Here is a 7,654-nt window from a genome sequence, read left to right as displayed (position 1 = left end):
GAACCAACACCCCCTCATGCAAAGCCAAACGAGCCTTGTTAGACACCCTCCGACTGCTCATAAAGTAGTGCAAAGCTCCATTCACCCTGTTTCCTGCATTCATTAGATAAGAGACTTAATTATTTAGACCGCACTACTCATGTAGGTATTTTACGAATGGAATAGGTACGAGAAATACGCTTATTACTTGAAATGTTTTGAAGCTTTTTTCGCATAGAAGTAGATAATAATATATAGATAATTTAAATAAACTCAAAATAAACTAAGATTTTTATTTTCTAAAAGCAAATCCCAAAAGTAAACTTGCATTCAAAACTTCAAAACGACTTTCTTATAAACTTTTATCGTTTGCTTCTTACAAACTTTAATTAAATAATAAACTTAACTATAATAACTATAATTAATAAACTTTAATTAAATTTATCCTTTCTTCCCTGTTGGTGATAGGATTTACGGAAAATTTTCTTTATTGTATGCATACAGTTCAAAAGAGCCTTTCTTTTCAAATGTCATGAAACTAGCTACAACAGCTTGGCAAAAATGCGCAGTCATTTGGGTTTAAGCTTTAATAACGCCAAAATGGTGTGGACGAATTCGCCAACATAACATGGATTAAAAAGGGCCAAAATAAATTATAGATGTGGTTAATATAACAGAATAGATTTCTTAAGACTATATTATTGACTCAGGCAGGTCAGGCAGGCTCTATGATAAATTATTTCATATTTATAGATTAGTTAGACTAAAATACCACTTTCATTTTATTCCACCTGATTTTTCTTCGGTTAAGCTACCTCACGCCTCACACGAATCTTGCGCGTGACTAAATGATACAAGAAAATCCAATTTCATTAAGCACTTCGAACGGTTTGAATATTAGACTTTTGACGAAGAGTCGCAGTCAGGAGAACGCCAGTGATACAGTTGCAGCACGACGACGTAAAGACACGGAGACACGGGTACGACTACACGAAGAAACGACGAACGGACAGAGAGGAAGACAGTAAAAGAGGGACTTTGCGTAGAGTAATGTTTATTCTGTCGAGGTGAATATAGAGTCAAATTATGAATAATGGATCAAAGTCAATAAATATCTTGGCTTAGAAATTCAAGTGCGGTATTTTTATTATATGATCTAACTGAAAATTTATGCGATTTGCAAATTTCCCTTTAATAAATAAATAAATAAATAGATAAACGCTTCACACTCAACTGCCCCCAGTAGGATTTTCTCCTGTATCGGGGGTCCGGAAACACACACAATACACAAACACAAACGCCCAGACCACGACAAACATCTATATGGCCAATACAAATATCTGTCGTGAGCGGGGATCGAACCCGCGACCGCCAGCACAACAGTAAGAACTGGCCGCTGCGCCAACGCGTCGTCAAACTTATCTATGCTATAAGACGTGTCTTCGTACTAAAATTTTTTCACATACCCAAGGGACAATAGTAGTCCTCAGGACTACTATTGACTACTATTGTATTGTGTGTTATTTGATATGAATTTCAGCTTGAAACCTCCACGCGTTCCTGAGAAAAAGGGTCTTGACAGGACAACAAAAAGAGCCTATAAGAGTTCCGTTTTTTCCTTTTCAGTCCCGTCCGTTTCAGAGATTAGCTGGAAGAGAGTGACAGACAGACAGACAGACAAAAATTATAAAAAAATGTTATTTTGGTATATGTACCGTATATATATGCATATGAATCAGTTAAAACCGGTTATTTTTAACCGACTTCAAAAAAAGGAGGAGGTTACTTAATCCGACCGTATAAATATTTATGTATGTTCGGGGATAACTCCGTCGCTCATGAACCGATTTTGAGAATTCTTTTTTGTTGGAAAGGAGAGAAAGGAGATATCCTTAGTTTAGTACCATGATAAGGAAACCAGGATCTAATGATGAGATCCTAGAGAAATCGATGAGAGACCGATTTTGATGATTTTTAATTTAATCGAAAACCGATGTTTATCATGTGGTCACATTTAAATTTCATCGAGATCTGATTACAAATTTTAGAGTAATCTTTGATAATGTGTATTTACTTGACTATTTTTTCGTCTACCTAAGTTGTATTACTTGTCGATATAATTGAAGTCGGTTTTTCTTCGTTTGCCTGCAAACACAATTATAATATTACAAACAGACACTCCAATTTTATTCATTTGTATTGATGTGTTACAACTGTTGTTTCGGAAAAAATCGAAAAATATCCAAAGTGATCTCAAATTCAATAAAACTTTTTACGCATTTTTTGTCGACAGCGAAAAAACTGATTTATATGTGAAGACTGGGACTTAACTAGAAGAAGGCTTATTATAATCACGTTTATCACTGCTTCGTCGCTTAGTTTTTATCAGTTGGTCTTATTAGTACGTAACGTACTTATGCGAAATTATTTAAAAAAAAACTTCAGATACGTATTATTATGTATAACTTAAAAACTAGTCGTCAGATCTCATTCAAATTATAGTAAATGTGACAACATGACAAACACCAGCATTTTAGTGCAAAAGAAATCATGAAAATCGGTACTTCCAGTAAAAAAATATGAGGTAACACTTATTTAAACATTTTGATTAAAGGGTTTGAGAGCGTCATCCTTTTCTTAAATCGATAAAAAGTCCTTTTTATTTATTCAAATAACAACAGTGTGATACAATGAACGGAAGAACGGAATTTAATTAGCATTAGTTGGGCAAACGCCTCGTTCCTTATACAGTTCAAGGGTCGGACATTAATCTACCACCCTGCTCTGTTGCAAGTTTGCGGATAATTTTCTTATCACGGAGTAATGGTCGCTATCAGGTGGCTGTGAATACAACCGTGACAAACACCTTTACGTATTGTACGAGGCATAATGAGTAGACTCAAAAATACTTACAGAACTTAGGAAACTACACCACCACTCCAAATCTGTAATATAAAGTTACAATGTAACATAAATAAAATACAAACAGTTATAATTAGCTAGGTCAGCTAAATTGATATACGATATTTGGCAAAGATTAAAAAAAACTAACATTTCCAAGGCACTAAGTGTATACAACAATTTTCTGAAAGCAATACTTTTATTACTACATTTACTCAAAGAAATGCTTTAATAGCACAAGTTTTTCATTCGTTCAAAAGACATTTTCTTAAGTTGAAGGAATCTTGCATATTTTAAAAAAGTCGTTTACATTTAAAAATAAATTACAAGCAAATGAGGATGGCATAAATAAAAAAACAAGTGAATCATTATTAATTTACTATTCTAAAAAGTGTTATTCATTAAGTGCAATTTTCTTTTTTTTTAAGTAAATCCTGCATTAATATTTCATATTTCTAGCTTGTCTATTTAAACAAAGTCAAATGTAAAAATGGGCTAGGATTTTTTTTCCCACGGATCCTAATCTATTACACCTAATACACGTATTTGAAGGAAGGCAGTTAGGAGTCGAACACCGTATATATAAATAAAATAAAATATAACGTCCATAATACTTGCTCGGTACGTGATTAAGGATTAATAGGCCGTTAGCCCTTAACATCTCGTTAGTAAAATAGCTTCGGAAATGTACTTTACTATATCTGACCTTAGACTTTGATCTAGTACTCGATTTTCGTACCTTCTATTTTGTATGATAGTATCGGTGACCTTGACCGCCACACGCATGTCGCATTACTACACCAGAGCGGTTTTATATAGCGGAAATATCTGCTGTTAAGTAATTACATACTTGCAATATGTTTATATTCAAATCTGCTGCGGAGTTTCTTGCCGATTCTTCTCTGCAGAATCTACATTCCGAATCGGTGGTAGCCTTATTTTTACAAAGATAATAATTATTTTTAAAGTTTGTAATTTATAAAATGACTGAAGTTGAATTGAACAAAGTTGTTTTTGATTTTGATTTTTTGGTTTCCTTCTTTAATATTTTATAAGTACATTAATTAATTGGATTGAGAAAGGTATAGTTAAAAAGAAACTCAAAGTCGCAAGTCTAAAGTCATTTGAATTTTTGCGGCACCAAAACAAGTTCATACTTGCGTCCAAATAATAAGTTCAAGCTTTAAAAATTAACACATGTTGAAAGTTGTTTTTCTTAAAAATATTTTCAGGTAAATAATTGAAATAAAGTTTTTAGAATGTGTTGAAGCTGAAGCATAATTAATATTTAAAAAAAAAATTCTACTCGACGTCTTTTAACTCAAAATATAAATTATGACACTTAATAATACTTATTGAAAGTTTTTATACATATATTATCATCACTCATCATCATCATTTCAGCCTATCACAGTCCACTGCTAGACATAGGCCTCCACAATAAAAATCCGATAAACTGCCACGCAGTTTGGCGGATTATGAAATTGTACAGTAATTGGTGAAATAAAGGATTTATTATTATTATTTCTTTTATTCAGTATATTTTCTTATGATTACATTTTTAAATATATTTATAAAAAAGACAAATAAAAATATTTAAAAATATAAAAATAGTAGTCCTCCGATGGCAGGTTGAGGCTCAGGCCACCGGTAGTTAAGGTTCCAGGCTGAGGAACCTCCTCACAATGCGGGCCGTTTCAAGCAACACTGCCTTTTGTATCTGACCCTTGATCCAACAGTCAAGTGAGAGTTTCTTAAGGTGTTGGTCGAAACTCTTCGCTAATAGACCATTAACCGATACAACAATAGGAACAATTATTGTTGAGTCTACATTCCACATGCCGGTAATCTCGTGGGCAAGGTCTAAATATTTACTTAATTTTTCTTTTTCGGCCTTTACGAGATTATCGTCATGTGGAACTGTAATGTCAACAATAATTGCTCGGCGCGCTGATCGGTCTACTAGCACTATATCAGGTTTATTGGCTGCAATAAACCTGTCAGTGACAATAGATCGATCCCAGTAGAGCAATGCACGACCATTCTCAAGAAATGGCGTTGGGCTATACCTATAATAAGGCAACTCATTTTCAACGAGGCCGTACCGAATTGCAAGTTGTTGGTGTATAATCCTGGCTACTTGGTTATGTCTATGCAAGTACTCACCGTTAGCAAGATGACTACAACCGGAAACAACATGTCTAATGGATTCTCCAGGCTTATGGCAAGCTCGGCATATGTCTGGAGTTCCATCTTTCATGATATGTTTCCGGTAGTTATTCGTCTTAATAACTTCGTCCATAATTGCACAGACAAAACCTTCGGTTTCTCCGAAGAGGTTCCCGTGTTGTAACCAGGATGGCTGGTCTACATCTGGGTCTGTCAGAACTTTGTAGAACCGGCCATGTAATTCCTTGCTCTTCCATACGGCCACGCGGTCAACGGTACGCTTTATATAGGCTTACGCCATTTCTCTTTGCCTAAGGACAGCGGAGTAAAGCCCCTATCAACTGCAACAACGTGCATGTGCATATCGTTTTTCATATTTAAAAAATACTCTCTGAGATTACACACCTCACGATTGTGGAGATTTTTAGCGTTTAAAAAGCCACGACCCCCACATTTTCGTGGGATGTATAATCTCATCACAGACGATCGAGGATGGTGTATTCGGTACGCTGTTAACAGTTTACGGACTTGGCGATCAAGGGTATCTAATTCCGTTTGAGTCCATCTCAAAATGCCAAAGGTATAGACGATTAAGGGCATAACCCAACTGTTAAAGGCACGCACCTTGTTACCGCCCGAAAGAAAGCTGTGGAGAACTTTCTTCAGCCGGCCAAAGAATCTTTCCTTTACCAGTTGTTCCATGGCTCCGTCATCAATGCCCAATGCCTCTGACATTCCGAGATATTTATAGGTTTCACCTTCGTTGAGAGATCTAAAAGACAAAGAGTTGTTAAGTTGTAAATTTTCTGATGATACAATTCTACCTCTTTCTACATGGATGACAGCGCATTTATCCACACCAAACTCCATTCTTATACAAGTGCTAAAGGTTTCTGTTATTTTTAACAACTTGTATAAGTCTGGTAGTTTGGATGCGAAAAGCTTCAAATCATCCATATAAAGTAGGTGAGAGATTGCTTTGCTTCCTCTACGAAGGTGAAAGCCCAACGTTGAATCCTCCAATAAAGTGCTTAAAGGGTTCAAGGCTAGACAAAACCACAATGGACTCAAACTATCACCTTGAAAAATACCCCGCATAATCCTTATCGGTTCAGTCGATCCTGAAACATCGACAGCACCCGGATGACGCAAAAAAGTGTTCCACTGTCTCATACACGTACTCAGAAAAGAGCACAAAGCAGCATCAATTTTGTATAGCTCCATTACTTTCATAAGCCATGTATGAGGCACTGAATCATACGCTTTCTTGTAGTCAATCCAAGCGGCAGCCAGATTTTTCCGGTTTCGACGTACCTGTTGGCATATGGTCATGTCTATGAGGAGAAGTTCCTTGGTACCGCGACTACCAGACTTACATCCGTTCTGAGTCGTAGCCAAAATATTATTTGTAGTAATATGTTTTGTAATTTTTGCGACGAGAACAGATGTAAGTAGCTTATAGATGGTGGGTAAGCAAGTTATAGGGCGGTAGTTTTTAGGATCAGCGGTACATCCCGATTTGTATAACAGGAATGTGGTACCAGTCGTCATAAATTTTGGTAATGAATTAGTAGAAATTGCATTTTGGAATTGTGATGCCAGGATGGGGTGCGAACTATGAAACCATTTAAGCCAAAAGTTATGCAATCCGTCCAGTCCAGGACATTTCCAATTCGACGTTGAACGGATTGCATAACTTATATCTTCTGAATTTATCTTAATTTGTTCCATTTGTGGAAGTGAGCTGCACCTCCTTCTGACAACATCCATCCAATCACTCTCAATGTGATCAATGGGGTTCGACCAAATATTTCGCCAAAAATTATTAATCGATTCTCGGGTCGGTAAATCACCATTAACCACATTAGTAGTGCACTGTTCCCAATTCCTGTATACCTTTCGTTGGTCGCTTTGAAATATTCTATTTTGATGATATCGATCCCTGCGTTTTTTATACCTCTTAATGCGTTTTGCCCATGCACAGAGTTTTTGTTTCAGAAAATCTATGAGGTCTGAGACTGATGTTATGTACTCGTTGGATCTTATATTTGTACCCGCAAAAGCCTGGTGTACAAACCGCATGATTTTTGGACGCCTGTTACCTGCCCTGAAACATGTTAATTTGGCTATTAGTGTTCTGGTTAAATTTATTCGTTTTTCAATTCTGGCCTGCCAAGCTGGAGCCGTGTAGGGTGGTAAAGTAACTTTATTTGATGTAAACTTCACTTTAGCTACATTACAAACGGCTGCAGCTCCACAGTACAAAAGTGAGTGAGTATCGGATAAATTTTGAGTGCTGTCTAAATATTGTTGTAAAATTTTATCCATAACACCTACTAAAGCCAAATTACGTCTGTGAATAGGCAAACGAGGTAGCTGTGGCCTAATATTGGGTGGCAAGGATCTATATCTCAAGATAGCATCCTCCAAAGCTCTACTCATAGGCTCATTATCCTGTTCGTTTACCGACAAATCAACACTGTTAGGAGATATATGATTAAAATTAAAATTTATTACCTCTCTTTGCTCTTTTTGCGATGTTTGTATAGCACGAATGTGACTAACAGTATTAAGTTGTGGTAAATTTGTACGCAGCCGCTCAAGT

This window comes from Melitaea cinxia, chromosome 4 (genome assembly GCF_905220565.1).
Source record: "Melitaea cinxia chromosome 4, ilMelCinx1.1, whole genome shotgun sequence".
Classification (NCBI taxonomy): Eukaryota; Metazoa; Arthropoda; class Insecta; order Lepidoptera; family Nymphalidae; genus Melitaea; species Melitaea cinxia.
Note: the sequence above shows the minus strand (reverse complement) of the source record.